This window comes from Stenella coeruleoalba (assembly GCF_951394435.1).
Source record: "Stenella coeruleoalba genome assembly, chromosome: 2".
Lineage (NCBI taxonomy): Eukaryota > Metazoa > Chordata > Mammalia > Artiodactyla > Delphinidae > Stenella > Stenella coeruleoalba.
In genome coordinates this window covers 82292349-82312633 of record NC_137147.1, presented here as the reverse complement: position 1 = coordinate 82312633, position 20285 = coordinate 82292349, and the positions used below count along the sequence as shown (strand labels likewise).

Below are 20285 nucleotides of genomic sequence, written 5' to 3'. Positions count from 1 at the left end.
ATTTATTTAATTTCTCGGTGTTCCCAGTGAATGCACCAAATGTTGGGGTATGCTAGGGAACACTCTTTTTCTCTGCCCGAATTCAAACACAGTTGAGAAATAAGAGAGTAGGCAAAATAGACTCAAACATCATCTTTATGACTGATAAAGCTGACATCGGAGGGTGTGGTTTATATGTACTGTCAAGGGAAGAGTGAATGGAAGTATGGAAACAGTCCAGAAGTGCAATGATAAGGCACATATTCTCCACATGGAAAGAAGTAGCAGCAGCTGGTAACACCCAGGCCTTGAAATGCACAAGGGCCCAACTCATGGACTGCCAGTCCCTGTGACATCCACTTGTCGGATCCACTGAAAATCTTCTCAGTGTGTTGGGAAAAAAGATTTGCAATCCCAGTCAAATGATGATGAGTCTTTACTACTCTATGAAAAACAATTAATGCAAAAAGCAGAAATGTAGGCATCGTTATATAATTAACACGACTAATAGGGACCTAACTCATAATTACCTGGGAGATCCCTAAAAAATCTGGAACCAATGAAAATGGAGCTGATAAGGGAGTGTGCTTACAGTGGAAAATCTGGATCTTGCCCAGTCAGGAAAAGCACACTGCTCTACTTGATCGCCTGTGCGTTTTAAGTCTTCTGGTGTTATTTTCATTGTCAGCTACAGCTTGAAAGTTTACTCGTGGGTTGTTGCTTCACCACCCTAGCCCATTTGCATTCTCTGGTGATACCTGACAGTAACTCATGCCGCTCAGATTCGTGCATCTCTGCCTCCATGGGGCACATGGGCTCTGCAATGGCACAGAGTTCAGGGGGAACCGAAACCCCAGGAAGCTGCTTTTTGCCAACATGAATCAAGAATGTTGATGTGGAATGGTTTGGAGAGCTTAAGAGAAATTCATCACCACCACTGAAAAAGCTACATAGCATGTGTGTTCAACTGATGTTCAACCAGGAGTTATGTCTCGATGAATCCAGAAGGATTAAAAAGGAGGCGCTGTGCTTTTTAAATTTATATTTTAAAAATACGAAGTTACTACTTTAGATCGATAGCACCTTGAAAATGGGGCAATCTTTTAGGTTTTATCTCTGTGTTCTTTCAGAGGGTTGCAATATTTTAGGTTTGATTGCTGTGTTCATTCACTTCTAATTTCTTTTTTTTTTTTTTTTAGGAAGGACTTCTGGTGATGCAGATTTCTTGGGAAAATTGTTGATTTCACTGTATTCGGGAAGGATAAGTTTTGATGATCATTTCCTGTGCCTAAGGTACTTCTTTATTTGTTTCTTGGGAATCTTCCTTGCATAGCATCTTCAGAAGCCATTAGAACTAGCATTTGAAGCAGCTGTGTAAATGTAAGACTAGGGGCCCAAACCAGTAAGGTTGAAATTCCACTGTCTTTGAGCCCCACTCTGATAACTTGATTTTACTACAAAGTGGTCATGGTTCTTGCAGTCACTCACATATTACTCTCGGCTCTGGTTGGGTGGACTCTGATTTTCAACCGCTTCAAGCAAGCGTCCCCACCCACTCTGCTCTGCTGTCACCCCACCCAGGTGTACATTAGTGTACTGCAAACCTGCACTCATTTCTTGGTTATGCAGATGTTTGTGGACAGAATTGCTCCTGCCAGCTACTCTCCATCTACTGCTTTGTCTGTCTCCTTTCCTCTTTTGAATGCATCTGGAATGAGGCCAAGAAGCCAGAGTTCTCCTGGAAATGACATTCTCCGTCATGACTGAGAGGCGTGGGCATACTTGTATATTGTGCCTGGGAGCAGCATGACATCCTGGCATGGTGTGTGGTTGCACCTTCCAGGGAAATAGTTACGGGTTGCTTCTCTAATGGAAGGCTGGGGGATGGCTAATCATGTAACGATTTGAAATAATTACGAAAGAGAGAGAAAGAGAGTGAAAGACGTAATACTTTTGGTGGCTTCTGAAAAATGGCCATCATTGTTCTAGAATAGCATCCTGCCTGAATCATCATGGTTCTAAAGCTTAGGTGGAAATGTCTGAATCGCAGAGTGTTACCCTTAGTATAGTGCTCAGTGATGCTCCATTAGAAATTATTCTCTCTCTCAAAGCATCCTGAAGAAGTCAACTCAGCCTCAAGTCATTTTGTAATCTCGGTGACACAGACTTAGGGGAAAGGGGGGGAAGAAATGAGACCCAGATTGGGTGGCTGGATCAAATTGTGGGAACGGCCCCTGAGAAGGGCAGTCAGCAGTCCGGAATACAACATCCAGTGGGGCTGTGAATCAGGCTGATTTCACTGTTCCTGTTTTTGTGGTATGATCTAGTAAGTAGGGATTGGCAGTGGGGATTCTCACAGCAAAAACGCTAAAAAAATGATTGGTGATGACTCTGTGGGTCCAGGTGGATAGGACTCCAATTATAAGGTCCAGGGTAGGGCTCTGGCGAAAGCCAAAGCGTGAAGCCAGAGTCAAGCAGGCAGGGTTCAGAGCAAGATTTCAGGCCTTGCAGGGAAGAACCAGAGCATGGGGCAGGCCCATGAGGTAGAAATCAGACTGACAAGGAGGATACAGTAGGAGGCTAGAGTGAAGTTTAACTCAGAGTAAGCGTGGGTTCCACGAACCAGTCCTGGGATTAAGTCTTCAGCAGGGTTTCTCAACCTCAGCACTATTGATGTTTGGGGCCAGGTGATTCTCTGTTGTGAGGGGCTGCCCCGTGTATTGGGGAATAGTCAGCAGCAGCCCTCACCTCTATGCATTAGTCGCTACTGATACCCCCCCAGTTGTGACAGCCATAAATGTCTCCAGACTTTGACAAATATGCCTGGGTGGACAAAAAAAATCACTGTAGTTGAAAACTACTAGTTGACAGCAGAAGACTAATTCCCCTCAGCACTGACTAGTGGGGCCTCTATCTTGATCAGGTTTGGTTCATGAATGGGGCACATGTGAATCTGTCAGTTAAGGACCTCAGACAAGCCAAACTAGGGCCTGACAAATCTATCCAAAGTCCTCTGGTACTGAAAACTTTCATAATGAGATAACCAAGCGTTGGAGGGGGAAGAGCTTTGATTTTGCTTGGAGTTAAGAAGAGGAGAGAGAAGGAAGATGGAGAAGTCAGGGTGAAGTTAGCCAAGCTGAGAGTTTAGGGTAGAAGCCATAACTGCTCCCTTGGGCTTATCTGGAGCAAAACTGTTAGTATTCAGAACACCCAGGCCTTGCCATCTGGTGTGCTTTGGGGATGGAAATCCTACATTTAATTCAGCACTGAACGAAGGCTTAGGTGGATATTTAATGATGAAGTCTACACTTGCCAGTCAGTGTAGTACCACTGTACCTTTCCAGCAATAAGAAGGCTTTGAAAGTTCATACCACTCTACTTGGACAAGAATGTCCAAGGCCCAGGTTGTTTTTGTCTAAGTTTCTCTTTTCCTGAGAGATGATAGTTGACTCTGGAGCTAGGTTTGAGTCGAGGCCAATGAGACCTGTCCTTCAGCTTCATTCCCAAAATTGAAGGTCACTGATGGCTTCATTTGTGGTGTTTTATCTGCTGTGTGTTCCCAGAGATGGTTTCATGCAGTCTGCCTCAACAGATCTTCAACCCCCAGGAATCTGGTTGTTTCTAAATCCAGGATTTCTGCCACCCCTTCTGGTCATTTTTGTTCTCCAACCGGTACATCTTTCCTTTCAGAGAAGGAGTTAAATGTTAGGTGGTCAGAGCAGAGTGCCTGCCTGAGTACCACCCCAGAAGAAGTGTGGATCACTTATTTCTCTAAGCGTAGCCAGGCAGCTCCCAGAACTCACTCAAAGACTGCTCTCCAAGTGCGCTAGAAGGCCACGTGAGAGCCCCAAATTCAGGGAGGCAGAGTGAGTGGTGTCTCCCCACTTCCACCTCTGCCACAGGCAGTGATAGTGAGGATCACATTAGAGCACACTACATGGCAGGTGGTGGGAATTTAATACACAATTTGCTTGTTAAATGAAAATGAAATAGTGTTGCTTATAAAACTTCAGGGTATTAGGAGCTTAGGTAAGTGCATGTGAATTTCAGGGATCTTTGGATGGGATTAATTTCATTTATACTGTCTGAGAAAATGCAAAGCAGCAAAGGGTGACTTTGCTTAACCAAGAGATCAAGAAGCGGTCACTTGACAAACAGAATAGTGGCGTCTTGATCTTCTTTCCTCTGTTATGTACTCTCTTGGTTTGATTCCTGGGATTCAGTGCTATTTAGTTAGAGGAAAAGCATTCTTTCTACCTGAATATTTTTAGGTAATATTTCTGATCCATTAGGCACTTTCTTCCTACTAATTAACATCTGCATACCGGTTATAAAACTACATTTGGAGGGGCAGCGAAGTTTAACTTTGCTTAAATTCTTTGCACTGCTTAATTTAGTATTAATAGAAACCCCAACACTCCAAATGTATTTAGAGTTTATTTTGTATAATTTAAAAATCTGTATTTTTTGGTAACTTTTTATATTGGTTTGAAGAGTTTGTGTGTGAGAGAGATAAAAAGAGAGACAGAAAGAGAATGGGAGGAAGAGAGGGAGGCAGGCAGTGTTTTCCTTTCACTGTCTCAAAGGTTTAACTTGGTTATTCAGGAATGATCTCAATTTTGTTTTGCACATATTTTGCTCTGAACTTTACCCAGAAATTTAAGGTTGGATTAATTCTTCTGCGGTTAAAATCTGTTTTAATTCTAGCAACCTCAGTCTAGGTATACTTTAAGAAGAAAGGCCTACTATATTTGGTTCTCAACATTCAGGTCCTAATTTCCAGTTCTGTCCTTATATATTACACAGTATTTCCAACAGATTGGCATTCTGCTTGGTGACCTTTGAAACGTGCAAGCAGGACGTTGAAATGAGGACCAACTGAAGTTCTATCTTTCCTGTTTACTAAGCTTGCTTTCCAAGACTCCTTCCTGACAGCCTACCCCAGTCCTTGGAACTTGCCAATAAACACTCAAACTAAAACAAGGCTCCCACTCACTTAAGTTTCTGGACTTCACTGCACTTAGCATTTAACATGTAGCAGAATATGGTATACAGAATATTAAAGTTCAGGGAGCTGAATAGGTCTTAGATGTGTTCCTTACCAGCTCTGAAACCTTGGGAAATGGGAGAATTTTAAAATGCATATTTTGGATTAACAAAAGTTTGAAGACTCAAAAGTGGTGATTGCTTGCTTAATTTCACCAGAGACTAAAGGAATTAAGTAGAATTTATAATCTATGGAATCCAAGGTCATATTAAAAGAAACATTGAACTCCAGGAGCCTCATGAAAGAGCTCGATTAATAGAGATGACTCACTTTAATCATATGTGAAACCTTGCACGTTGACTTGGAACTTCACAATGATACAAATATGGTACAGGAAGGCACAGTGCCTCCCATGGCCTTCGAGTGCCTTCAGCTGCCTTCACACGGGATGAGATCTCAGTCGTCTCAACCAGATAGGTATAAAAAAGCCCTTGGGAACAGTCTCCTGGAGACCCCCTCATGATGTTCCTACTTCCCCTGCTGGAAAGGTGTTCCCCATTCAGGTCCTCTTATCCTGGTCCTCCTCTTACCCTCTTGCAAATTACATATGTTTTCTCTTGTTCAGATATAAACAGAGATGTGAGAAAGGTCAGTCTCCTCTATTCTAGAAACCGTACTTTCCTTTTCAACATGATGTTCATGTTCTGTTTTAACATATGTTTTATCATATAACATTCTATTTAAAATTCTGTAAATATATATATATATATAATTATCTACCATTAAAGCTAAAATAGCTTAAAAAAATAAGTATTTGAAGCCTAATTGTGAGCAGTAAAGGAGTTGACAGAAGGGATTATTATATTTAGTTTTTTTAAAAAAGCTATTAGCCAGTAGCTGTTAACTGTGAATGCCTCTTTTTTTTTTTGATTGCCAGTTAACTTTATTTATTTATTGGGAATATACATATCAAGTAAATAAAATGGAGTTTAACAAGCAATTACAAAGGAAATACTTTGTACAACTACCACCCAAATCAGTAACCCCCCAAACCCCAAATATGCACACCCCCTTTACAACTTCGCTGTCATCTTTGTCTGTAGGCAGCATCTAGTTGGGTTTTGCCTTTTTAGCTAAACTGACAGTCTCTTTTTAATTGGTATGTTCAGATTATTCACTTTTTTTTTTTTTTTTTTTTTTGCGGTACGCGGGCCTCTCACTGTTGTGGCCTCTCCCGTTGCGGAGCACGGGCTCCGGACGTGCAGGCCCAGCGGCCACGGCTCACGTGCCCAGCCGCTCCGCGGCACGTGGGATCCTCCTGGACCGGGGCACGAACCCGCGTCCCCTGCATCGGCAGGCGAACTCTCAAGCACTGCGCCACCAGGGAAGCCCTAGATTATTCACATTTAATGTGATTATTGATTGGATTAAAATCTACTAGTTTGCCAGCTCTTTTCCATTTGGTCCAAACTTTTCTTTGTTTCTTTTTACTGTGAATGCCTCTTAGTAGGAATGAAAAAAGGAAAAAGGAAGTAATAGGAGGTGTTCTTGCTATATTACTTTAAAATTTTATTTATATTTAATGCAGAGGTATGAGTAAGCTGAACCCTCTTGGGAATAACTCTGTCAGGAATATGAAGACCTTGAGTTTGTCTAGGTAAAGGGAAGTATTTCATTTATCTTTGTGTTCAATTTCTCTGGCTCCTTGGACATAGTAGGCCTGAATGAAGGCCTACTATGAATGAAGAAATGGGGAAAATCACAGAAATGATTCCTTAAACGAGAATGTCTGTAGGTGGGAGCTTGTGGGTTTACTATGGCAGAAATCTGAAACCTAGACAGGGATTCCTAGTAAGTTAGAAAGAAGCATCGAAATCAGGCCTAGAAATAAGGCTATGCATAAGTGAAACTGCTTTTCCTACTAGTGGAAGAGCTCTCTTGGGTTTTGTCCTAAAATTTTTTAGGGAAAGATCTTTACATATGTTTTGTAACACTATTTGAGTTTAGTTATTGTAAGAAAGTAGTCTTTGTGATGCTACTTAAATATAGTAAGTGGAAAAGATATTCATTTTTAGTTCAGTTCATCACATCAATGATCTGTGCAGTGGCAAAGATGCTAATTACAGTCAGTTCTGTTACAATGCAGTATATGTGTTCCTATAGCACGCTGCAGAATTGCACAACAAGAGCCACAGGGCTTGTGGGAAAAATGTGGTTAAGGGCACAATAATCCAAAACTCCACCAGTGACATACAAAAAAGACAAGCCTAATACAAATGGTAATATAGTTTTACGCATGTTAAATGGTTAAGAAATACATATACTCTACAATAAATGTAGCAGTTTACTGTGAAAAAGATTGAAGTTTGCTTGTGGAAGTGGGTGTTAGAAAGGTGGCAGTTGACGAATTACTGTGAAGGGGTAAGATGAGGTTACTGAAATCAGACCAGAAGTTGTAACAATGGATGTGGATGAATGTGGTTCATCACACACATGGTGAACTGCAGTAGCTGGTAGATATTTCTAGGCATACACTAGGTATGTGCATAAGTGTGTTTTCTGTATTCTTACATAGCTCAGTTGAGCTGGGTGCACATAGCAAACTTAAATTTTGCTTTATGCTCAAATTGTTCCCTGATATGTCCGTTATGTCAGGATGAATACACATTTTCGAAACAAGTGGGTATAGCAGAACCAATTTTATAAACAAAGCAGCTGATGATGATTATAGCTTACACATCATGAGCCCTTGTTACATGCCAAGCTTTTGACATGTAATACTTAACTCGTTAAATTTTATTAACAGCCCTATGAAGTAGGTACTATTATTACTCCTCGTTTGTAGATGAGGCCACTGAGCCACAGAGGGGCGAAATAAATTGCCCAAATCCACAGGACTAAGCGGGCAGGACTCCAGCTCCTGTTAGGTTAAACTTCTGTTCTTCTTCCCTCTATGCTAAAAGGAAAGTAATTACCTTTGAATTCTAAACCTGAACCTTACAAAGCAGCAAAAACTGCCAGATTTTCCTGGCATATCATTTGCCACCTGATATTAATAGCAGAATGGATGAACTCCTTCAAACCAGTAGGACGTTCACTGAATATGACCTAAAGGGCCTGATGATGGAGGAACTGTTTAAGCTATGTCAGAAGAATTCAATTAACTCACCTTGTGCTTTGTTCTGCCTTATTTCCTAGGCAGAATCTTCACAATGTGATAATGGAAGGCAGTGGGCAGGGGAGGGGCAAATAAACTATTATACAAAGGAACATACCTGTGCTTGGCTAGGGGTAGGTCTCTATTTGGTGAGATTAAACCCTATTACGTTTTCATGATTAACCGTTACAGAATTGAAACTTGTCCCTCAGGACAGGAATTCTCCATTTACATTCCAACATTCTTTGTTTCCCGAGCAAAACCACTGCACTGATGTCATTTAATCCCCCTGTTTTTATATTTTCCCTCTTAGCTTGATACTGGCTTCTTTCTTCTCTAGTCATTCTGCTATACTGTAATGGGGGCTGTTTTTATTTTGTTTTGTTTCCTCCTTCCCTTCCCTTCCCCCTCTTTTGTTTTTGTTTTTGTTGGGTTTTTTTCTTTTTTTTTTGCAAATGAAGAGTGATCTTGGTAGGAAGTGGTATGCAGAGAAGAGTAGAAAAGCAAAACCACTCTAGGCTTTGAGATAATTATAAATAAGTGGTCTTTTCTCACTTATTCTTACTGTTAAAAGTATATCTATCTTTGCAACTGTTATGTAAGTCTCAAATTATTTAAAAATTAAAAGTTACAAAAATTGCATTTTAATTTTATCAACTGAATGTTTATTTCTTTAAAAAAATAAAGATTCTCACGTGCAACCAGAATTGATAACAATTACTCTAGTCCAGTGGTTCTCAACTCTGGTTGCATGTTAGGATCAATACTTGGGGAGAGTTTTTAAATTACTTAAAAACAACAGCAAAGCCCTCTCCATGCCTTCTCTCCACAAAAGAACAAGAAGCTGCAATGAGTGGACCAAGGCAAGGATTTCCACCTCTGTTACTATGTAAGGACTATGCTATATAGCATAGTCATTCATTCATTTATTCATCCATTTATTCATTATTATTTATTTACCTACCAAGTGCCAGGCATGGGGGAGGAATAACGTGGTGATTAAATATATGTTCTGGAGATAGAAGACCCAGAGAGCTGAAGAGTGTGTAGGAATGATTTGGGTATAGGGAGAAGTGGGATGAGGGACTATTATGGAAAGAATTATCTGGACAGAAGGTCAACCTGTGGTGGGAAGGAGACCAAGACTTCCAAGGAAGTTCTCAGAAGGCTGGTGAGGCTGGGGGATGGATGATTGACAGAGACAGTTCTTGTGTGACCTTCCTTTCTAACCTTGGGCAGCCTGAGGCTATGATCTATTGGATATTCCACCCTCACTCTGGCTTACCCCTACCACCTGGCTTCTCTAAGACCCTCCTGCCCACAGCCACTCTCTTCAGTGAATTTACCTCAGTCTTCTTCACTGCTCTGTCTGTATTGGGTTTTCTCTGTGGTCATTTCTGTACAGTGGCATCTTTTCCGTGGCTCTTCAGGAAACTTTGGTCAGTTTAAGGCAGAGAGGAAGGGAATGAGGTCAAGGAAGGCTCTGGGGATTTAGGTTCTGGTCTTGGCTTTGATACTAAGTACCTCTAGCAACTCAGGCAAGTCTTTTCTCTTTCTGGTCTTCAGTTTCCTCACCTATAGGATGAGAAAGTAGGCCACGGCATCCACAAGCCTCCTTCAAACTGAAACCTTATCTTCTTTTTTTAAAAAAACTTATTTTACCGAAGTATAGTTGATTTACAATGTTGTGTTAATTTCTGCTGTATAGTGAAGTGATTCAGTTATACATATATACATCATTTTTCGTATTCTTTTCCATTATGGTTTATCACAGGATATTGAACATAGTTCCCTGTGTTATACAGTAGGACCTTGTTATAATAGTTTGCATCTGCTAATCCCAGACTCCCAATCCATCCCTTCTACATCTGTTAATCCCAGGCAACCACAAGTCTCTTCTCTATGTCCGTGAGTCTGTTTCTGTGAAAACTCACCTTCTAAAGAAGCCCTTTAAGACAAATATCTTCATCTTGAGATACCAGACTGGCTATTTAGTTAAATTACTCTTTATAAAAGCTATTGCTAGGGCATGATACCAGTTGAGAAATAAACATTTTACTGCAGATAGACTCAGATAAATTTGGGATGCCCTATTTCTAGCTAATAGTATAAATATGAATAGTGTAATCCAGTGACCCTAATTTCACTTTACTTCCATACATCCAGATGCTGCATTTGTTAAAGTTAAATGATAAAAATGTCCTCAGACATATAGTATGAGAATATGAAATCTTAATGTGTGGTGATATGGTGAGCTCTGAGGTACGAAGGATCCAGTCACTCAAAATAATGATGATCAGTTTTCACTAAGAAGTAATTTATCTAACTACATTTTTTTTAGAAAAACCTGAAAATACCAAATGTTGGTATTTCTCAGGCATTACTGAGGGGAAGATAAATTGGAACCACTATTCTGGAAAGCCGTTTGGCATCATCTCCTGAAGCTGAGTATACATACACCGTCTGAGTCAGCAGACACACGCCCATTGTATATCCAACAGAAGTGAGTACATGTGTTCACTAAAAGACAGGTACCAGCATGTTAATCATTAGCAGTAGGCCAAAATTGGATACTATTCAAATGCCCACGGACAGTGGAAGTGATAAATAAAATGTTACCTATTCATACAGTGGGGTCCTACAAAATGAGAATGAAGAACCTACAAAAGCACATCACAATGTGGATGAAATCCACAAACGGAATGCTGAACAACAAAAGACACACACAAAAGAGCGTATGGTGTATGACTCCATTTACATAGACAACAGAAACAATCACAGTGAATCTAGACTGTTAGAAGTCAGAATGGTGGTTACCTCTGGGTGGGTTGGTGGCCGTTAGGGAGCATGGTAGGGGCTTCTGGGTCATATTCAGTGTCTTGGACTGTTTGGTGGTTACACTGGTGTGTTTAGTTTGTGAGAATGTATCAAGCTATACACTTAGGTTATGAGATTTTCTGTATGTACATTTTAGTTCAGGAACAACATTTTTAGAAAAGGTTTGCCATTTATTAGTTCATTTGATCCACACGACAATTCTAGAAGATAAGAAGCACAGGTAACTTTTCTCGTTTTGTAGAAAGAAAACATACTCAGTTAAGTCCAAGTTCTCCGGGCCAATTAGTGGTAGAGTTAGGTCAGGTATGTAAATCTCCTGGCTGGGGGGAGATAGGCCCTGTGGGAGGAACCTGCCCAGTGCCTGATGCAGAGTAGGTAGGTGCTCAATAAATGTCCTTTGAAGCTGGATCGTAGACTGGTCCTGTCCAATCTCACAAGGCCACCATCTTGCTCTGGGAGTGATCATTTGCTCTGATGGTCTGATGTCCCTGATGGAGTGAGTGCATTCTCTCCTCAGAGAGGAATGGAGATGAGACATTTGTGTCAAATGTCCCAAGAAACTGCCAAAATACCTGTGGAGAATTGCAGAACTTTGTCCCTCTAGGGCTTAGAAGAGAATGAGTCAGACACTCAGTTCTCAGACATGGTGTCTAGTTAAATGGGAGGAAGGTTAACCTGGGCAGAAATCCATGTATGTGACCTTGGATAAATCACTGAACTTCTTTGGGGGCAAAAGTTTGAAAGACACTTTTGATACACCCTACTTAGGACCATGTGATCCTTCTGTGGTTAACCTTCTGAGACCCCTGGACCTTATGCCCTCCCAAATGTCTAATCAGATTCTCTTTATTTTCAAGGCCATTTGACTATTTTTTTCAAATTTGGGAGTTCCCTTGGTGTTATTTAAAATCAAATTTTGATTAATTTATAATATAAATGCAGATATGCCCAATTTTCTGCTTGTCATCATAGTTCAGAAAGGAGATGCACCAACAATTTACATAGAGTAACCAGGGTCCTATTCAACTTGTTGACTATGTTTCTTCCAAAAATGTAAAACAGAAGTTTCCTTGTCAACATAATATTCCAGTTATTTATGATGTGGCTCTTAAAGAAAAGAAGTCCTAGAAATGGAGTCTGTTGTTACTTGGATAATAAAAACTCAAGACCTTCTTTGGAAAAAATAGAGAATGATAAAATGCTTTGATTTAGGGTTTGGCTGTGATGTCAAGGTCAGCCAATGAGCACAGAGGGAATATGAGAAAAATAAAGAGATTAAAAAAAAAAAAGATAAAGAGAAGCAGATGTTTGGAAAATCTGGACTATCACTAGTGAAGCTGTATGGTTAGCCATCAAAATTTCAGGGTTAGATCTATCATCCTAATAAGGTTATAATGAAAACCATTTAAATTGGTGTTCAAAAACTTTGTTAGAACTATAGTCAACTGTACTTTACCATGAAGTGGCATTTTCCAAATTATGCTAAAAACTTTGTGGTACTTTTGAGCTGAATCCTTGTCAGGGTTTTTCTCAAGGAGATCAGTTGCCATGGACTCCTGTTAACTCGATCTTTATTTCAAATTAATGTAAGACAGAAATCTGATGGGAAGGGGAAAAGAAGTAAATAAAGTTGAGAAGTTTTGGCTTCTGATTGGTCAAGCATCTATGTTTTCAGAAGCAAATTTCTTTTTTACCTTTAGTTGTTTTTGAGGGCAGGAAATAGAACAGTTCTTACATTTAGAGTTACCAAAGGCTGTCATTTAAAAAGTTTGAATAGCCTAACAGAGGAAACAGATCACTAATAACTGAATCAAAAACAAAGAAAGGAGACAGCTTAGAGAAAGGACCCTTGGAGACCCTCAGATGAAAGGCTGGTCAATAGCGTAAGTACAAATGGCTGAGAAGAGCTGTTGACTCCAAGCCAAGATTCAGGGATTTGAGAAAGAAAATGATTAAGATTAGTGAGAAGGGTTTAAAACTAAAATATCGATATTTACTTGACAGTTTGCTCAAAAAAATCATTATGTGATTTACTGATTACTTTTCAAAAAGGGCAACATTTCGTAATAGAAAAAGTGAAGAAACCATGATTATTACCATCTCGATATAGAGCCTTGACTTAATTCAGTTGAATTCCTGCCTTAGTGCTACTTGTGCAGCCTTGGGCACATTACTTAGTCCCTCAAAGCCTCACTTTCTTCATCTGTAAAATGGAGAAATAATAGTGTTTACTTCATGGCATTGTTTTGAGGCTTCCATGAGATGGAGGATGTAAATTGTTTATTTTAGAGCCTAAATTATATATTAAGAGCATTAAATGTTTTTGTCTATGGTAGTGATGATGATGAACACCTCTTTCCTTTTCTCTTTCCTCTACCTTGATTTAATCTCTACCTCATTTTAGAAAAGATCTGAAGTTGCTTGAAATGTTGCAAATAAGTAAAATCTTGTTTTGTCTATTTTGTTTATACTATACCTCACTTAAAGGGGAGATTGAAAGAAAATTGTGAGGGTTAAAGTATATTTATATACTATAAGTAATAGTATAAAATATATTTAAGGTTATTTTACTTTATATATACTTTATATAATAGTATAAAGATATATTTAAGGCTATTTTTTAAAAAGAAGTAGAATTAGAAAGTTTTTAAGAAGAGAGTTGGAACCAGAATAAAAGAGAGCAAAGATGTGAATTAGTGGTCTGTACCAATCAAAGTCTTAATGGAAAAACAAAGATTAATTCAAAACAGTATAATTTGAGGAGAGTTTATTTATAAAGGTGGGGTTGCATGTAAAATTTAAGATAGTATTTACTTAGAGGCCTGAAGGTTTGAGAGAAGGAAGAGGTCACGGGAACCCAGAAGAGAGAGTTTTAGGGCAGGCTGCCTAGGGAGGTCCTTGATAGGACCGGAGACCTATGTTGAGGGACATAGCCAGCCTGAGGTGACCTCATGGGGACAGAACTGGGGAAATGAAGATACTGAATTCACTCTCCTTCCTTCCTCCCATATCCTTCTGGCTCTTCCCATCGACTAAAGAGAATTGGAGAGCCATTCATGTTATCCCACAGGCCCATCTGTCTTCAGAAGAAGCAAGAGAAATGGGCAAGTGTGTGTGTGGGGTGAACATTTTAGGCAGAGAGGAACATAAAGTTGCTAAATGTCATTGAAATCTTAACTAAAATCCAAAGCAAAGAGGGGATAGAATCAGTTATAAAATCCATGTCATCAACAAACAATAACAAACCATGTCATTTTTCTTTGAAGTTTTCTAGACAATTCCAGTTTTAAGTGACAGTCTGCAAAACTGTCCAACTTGCTAAACATTTATCTGTTATATGAGATTGTTGGATATAGATCAATTAAATTTGGGAAACATCTGGGAAAAATAATAATTTTGGTTTTAGAAGTTGGCCCAATCTCTTCTTTCTGAAAATAAATAAAAAAGATAATAAAATGATCTGTAAAGGCAACTCTTAGGTTGAGACAATAAAACGCTTTCATTTTTGTCAAGGAGATTTTTAAAAATCTTCCATCACGAGTGCAAGTGGACACTTTATAAAAAAATTAGCTACAGACCATTGAGATAGGTTTAAAAGAAAGGGGACCAAAGCATATTGATTTATCCCACTCTGAATTATTTACTGATGTGTCAGGAGAATATTCCAGGGCCCCAGTTTCATGGTAGTGAAGTGCAAGAAAAGTATCAGGAATTGGCATTCTAAACTGAGCACACACAGCCTGGCCCATGAATGGTTCTTGTTCACAGAGGTGGAATCTAAGAAAAGGTGAGGAAAAGCTACAGGTCATCTTATACTGGTCTTGACAGATCTTTCTTCTGGGTGAAAAGACTGTAAGAGGAATTAGTTGTGGAAGCAATATTTCCTGTATCTGTTTTGATATTTTGAAAGCCAAATAGGACAAAGGACACAGACAGTAGTGCAGAGATTTGCATGACTCTCTTTGGAGAAATCTCTACTTTTTTGTAAATATAGTTGGATAAAGTGGGGAAAATACGGTACTGGACACATGATTGTTAACAGCATTAACAAACAACTTTGCATATTGTGTCACACTTTATAAACTTCCATGGATGGAATCATGGAAGCCTCACAACAATGCTGTGAGACACTACCCTCTTTGTAGGTTACAAATGGAAAACCAGGGAGATTGAGAGCATGCTCCAGGTCACCAATTGGTAAATATTCTCATGGGGATAGTGATTGGAAGGGGTGAGAAGCAAACACGGGAACATAAAGTGTCCTAAATACATTTTGAAATCAAATCAAACATCTTGGTTTACTAATTTTTATTGAATGCCTTTGGCGTCCATGGTGAGCACATAATAAATATTTGCTGATGAATGAATGAGTGATTGCAGGAGAGCAATGATACACGTGAGAACTTTGTCCTTTGCTCATTCATCTCTTGAGAATGCATGTTCTTGAGACAACACGCACAAATTTAGAGGGTGTACAGGGTGGGATGCCATGTGCATTACTTCCATCTCCAAGGATGTGTTTGAGTAGGTGGGAAAACTGTGGCTATGGCTCCCTGGTGGCTGGCGGGGCGTGCCAGCTTGCAGGAGTCAGCTTTTGTGGTAGTTTAAGGAAAGTCTATACCTCAAACTGTCTGGGAGGCCTGGAGGCCTAACCACCCAGGATGACAGGCCTTGATATCTCAAACTGCCTGGGAGGCCTGGAGGCCTAACCACCCAGGATGACAGGCCTTGACACTCATAGGCAGGCCTGGAGCATCCTTAACCTGAGGGTATACAGCCTCATACTCGTATGTCAAAGGTCAGATGACACCTTGGCAGCCTTGGGCATGCAATTATCCCTGATGAGTCCTCTGTGGGAAGCATCTTCTGCAAAAGGATCACCCAGTGTCCTTGGCCTTTTCAGAATCTTTGCCGGTGTTAACAGGCCAGTGGGGGGTCTACTGAAGCCTCCAGATTTCCTCTGGGAATCCCTCTGCTCCTTTAAACTTGGAACATGCCTTCAGTGACAGGAAATCTTTGGAGAAGAGTTAAATATCTGTCTCAGTTAATCCAAAACACTGTCTCTAATGCCCCCATTGTGGATTCAGACATTTCCTTCATGACTCTCAGACTCAGCTTCTGAAGCCCCAGAAGGAGACGACCTGGGAATAGGACAGTACCTCCTTCACTGTGCTTGGCAAAGCCCGTCTGAGGAACTAAAGCTCTACAGAACCCACAGAGGCCTCAGATCCATTGCCGGGGCCTCCCTAACTCTAGTGTGAATGAGAATGACCACAACGTGACAAAAATCTGTAGCTACCCCACTGATTTCTCTGGAAGACCCTGAACCCATGTCAGCCTGAGGAACACACTCTGGGCTCAGTGCAGGCCCTAGACAGGAAACACTGCCACCAGCCCTGAGGGCAGGATTCCAGGAGCCCCACCTGAAACCTTCACCAGATGGAGAGCGCTTTGATTCTGTGACCCTGGAGGACTTGGTTTCCTCCATGGCATGAACATAGGGTTTGGAGCTGGGCTGATCTGAGTTTGAAGCCCTCCACTGATACGTGAGAGGAGTAGGGTTTTAGATAAGTTTTAAAATTTCTATGAGCTTCAGTTTCCCATCTAAACTGGAGGTAATAATAACTACTCGATATGGTTGCTAAGGTGATTATGGACTCAAATGGGCTCCTTAGGCATTCATAATTATGAAGATAATCTTCTGGATTCCTGAAGCATCTTTCTCGAGGTGCCCAAATGGCTCTGACCTGTGTGGTCTCCGTGCCTCGAAGTAGTCCTGTGAGGGAGTTATGTGAAAAGAAGAAGTATGATACTGGGAAGCTGTGACTTTTGTCTAAAATCACGCCATCAGGTAGAATCAAGACTAATTGTTCTGTCCAATACTTTATCCAGGAAACTTTGCCAAATCCTATTTCGTAAACATTCTTACAGTGTCTGAACAGAAGAGATTCAGGTGAGACACAAGGAAGAAGAGCTGTTTGTTCTCCCTGTGACTGGTCCCCCAGGGGAAATTACACAATCTCTGGGGCTGAAGGATTTAGGGGATACTAATCACACAAATAGTACTCCTGCTGGAAAAACAATACGTCTACCACCACACCATTAATCTAACTAAATGATGTAATCAGCTTCACTGTTAGAGTCATCAGCTGTGATTGTTGGAGAGAACAGCGTTATGAAATACTTTGAAACCGTTGAAAACAATGAGGCAGCTCTACCTGTAAGTGCTGAGATATGGTTTATTAAAAATGTGCAGAGCAATATGTATAATATTGCATTTTTGAAAAATAATAATAAATGCAGTTTATATGGTATACATACCATATGAGATGAGTAAGATTGCAAATCAAACAATAGACTGAGTTTGTCTCTGAGAGTATATTTGGAAAGGGGAATAGGTAAAGAGCTTGATATTTTTTTTTTGCACATCCCATTTACATTTTTATAATTAAAGTGTATTACTCTTTAAAAATTACAGAATGCCAGAAATTGGGAAAAAGACAATATCTAGTACCATACCTACTATCTATCATATACTTAGATAGATATTGAATAAGAACTTGGTGAGTTCCGTAATAATTTCCTTACTAAATAATGATAATAAATCTCACATTTATATTCTGCTTTATAAAATATAAAGTCTTTTATATGCATTATGACATTTGGATTTATCACAAACCTCTGAGCTGGGCCGAGGAAAGCACTTTACAAATTGGGATTTTGAGACTCTCAAAGATAAAATCATTTTCCCAAAGTCATATGTAAGTGATACTGGGACAGTACTCTTGTTACTTGATTTTTCATCTATTGTTTTACCAAAGATTTTTTGAGTCCCCTCTGTGTGCTACATCCCCTGTTCTGTCTGCTACAGCACAGCCACTGCAACTTGCAAAGAAAGAAATGAAAATATAGACGCACCAACTAAGTCAGTGCCTGAAAATGATACTAAAACTCCCTAACCAATAGATCACTCTCAGATGCAAATTTTATTTTGTTTACTTGCACCATGTGCCTTTCTAATACTTAATAAGCTATGGCAGACTTTATTTACTAAACCGAAGTTTCAGCTTGCGTTTCTGAAGAACGGACTTGCTGGTTTCAACTTCAGCAAGTTGAAACTATATCATTTACTTAAAGAGAAGGTTAAAGAGAAGGTTAAAGGTTCAGCAAGTTGAAACTATATCATTTACTTAAAGAGAAGGTTAAAGGTTACTTAAAGAGAAGGTTATTGCATGGTTTTTTGTTCATCTTCCACTTTACAAAATAATCAAAAGTCCACACAATCCTTTGTTTCTATCTTCCACCGCAGACCATTTTTCCCTCATTGTTTATAGAAGGAGAGGAAAGGATTGAGCTTAAAGGATGGAGCAATCATCCCCAAGACTGGAGAACTCATCCCTGAAGGAAAATTCTTTTTCCATAATGCCTCAATTAGCTACATTTTGTGGTCTGGCCTTGCAATCTGAAACTCAGTCTATGGATGTGCTCAAAGTGAAACACTGAGAAACCGCAAACAAGTGAGCTATAGGTATTGACTAGCGAGGTATGCACATTCAGGGGCTGGAGGGAGAACTCTGTCCAGAGTTCTCCAAGGATGAAAGACAATACAGGCTAATGTGATCCCTGAGTGGGGAGTGCTCCAGCTGCAGAGGGATGAGTAGGTAGAGGATAGAGTATTCCAAAGCAACAGAGTAGAGGAGAAATTGATCCTATGGATGGTATCTGTTTACACTTTTATTTTTTCATTCTCTTTACATTTATTGAGTACCTATAGGTACTACCTGTGATACAGATATAAAGATGGTTAAAGAGATAGGTTTCCTTCCTCCCTGGACAGTATTTCTGGGTGAAGATGGGGCAACAAACCAATTTAAAAAAATTAATTACAGATTGTGATAAACGTTAAGCATAAAATAAACACAGTGCTATGATGGTTAACAACAATGGTGGAGTGAAGGTAGAAACACACATAGATAGGGAGATCAGGAAAAACCTACAAGGCAAAAATGATAAGCTCCTGCCAGGAGTCATTCCAATCTCTGCTACAAAGTAGACATAGCCCCATCCCTCTGCCAGACTACAATACTGGTCCCTCCCAAAGACTGGAAGTAAGATACCTAAAAGAATCATTCCTCCAAGACCATGCAATCAACTCATTAGGGACATGTTAGCTAATTTTGTGGGTGCCATTGTCATGGAGTGCTTTCTCTAGCCGAGAAAAGGCAACTTCCTACTTCTTGACCTTGACCCTTCTCCTCTCTTCTGAACTGTGGCCCCTTCAATTCCCCCTCACCACGGTGGAGACCGCTGTGCAGTTGTAGACATTGGGAGAGCAGCAGGAGGCTGCAGAGTGTGTCACTTTGTCTAGTGGCCTTGTGCCCTGGGAGAAAATAAGGGGCTTAAATGACAACAGGAAGGATTCAAGTTATGAACAAAGGAAACCTTCATGGCTGCAAAGAATCACTGGGACACATGATCACTGTCAGTATATAGAGTTCCTTTACTTAATATTTCAGGCAGTGAACATTCTGGAGTCGTTCCAGTACAGCCCTAACTTGGGGGCAGGGAGCAATTCCCAGCAGACTTCAGATGTCCATTCAAGTCCTAGGAAGCTGTAATATGGAAAGTGTTTTGTTATTTTTTCCCCTCTCCTTTCTTAACATATTGTGTTCAAAAGCTTTCTATTAGATATAACCAACAATGCAAAAACTGTGTATATTTGGAATTCCTTCCAATAGAATTTTCTTGGACAAACTATTTAATTGCATGAGCTTTTCCAGATGTGAGATTCATTCTGTGAAAAATAACAAAGAATTTGGGAATTAAATAACTTATTCTGCCTTTGTTATTTTTTCTGCATGGTGTATATCAAGACAGAATTTTGAGGTTAACTGTCAGAATTCGTTAGAGAATGCCCTCTCAGAATTGTTTGGCTTAATGGAAATCAAAATTCTTAAGGATAAAGAAACCAGCTGTTTTACATTTCTGACAAGATTCGGGTTAAATATTTAAGATGTCTTAAATAGTTATTGAGTCAGTAAAAATAAGGTAAACAGCTCTCTTAGAAGTAAATTGTATATACAAAGCTACAGTAATCAAGACAGTATGGTACTGGCACAAAAATAGAAATATAGATCAATGGAATAGGATAGAAAGCCCAGAGATAAACCCATGCACATATGGTCACCTTACCTTTGATAAAGGAGGCAAGAATATACAGTGGAGAAAAGATAGCCTCTTCAGTAAGTGGTGCTGGGAAAATTGGACAGCTACATGTAAAAGAATGAAATTAGAACACTCCCTAACAACATACACAAAAATAAA

General features: G+C 39.8%; 1 long non-coding RNA gene across 3 annotated transcripts in view; it reads left to right on the top strand.

Annotated features, from left to right (window-relative positions):
• Window positions 1-20285, top strand: part of LOC307181773 — a 752523-nt gene that overhangs the window by 272130 nt on the left and 460108 nt on the right. For all 3 annotated transcript variants that reach the window (XR_013827034.1, XR_013827035.1, XR_013827036.1), the window contains exon 4: window positions 1179-1272. This is a non-coding gene — a long non-coding RNA (uncharacterized lncRNA). The remainder of the gene's footprint in view (window positions 1-1178; window positions 1273-20285) is intronic.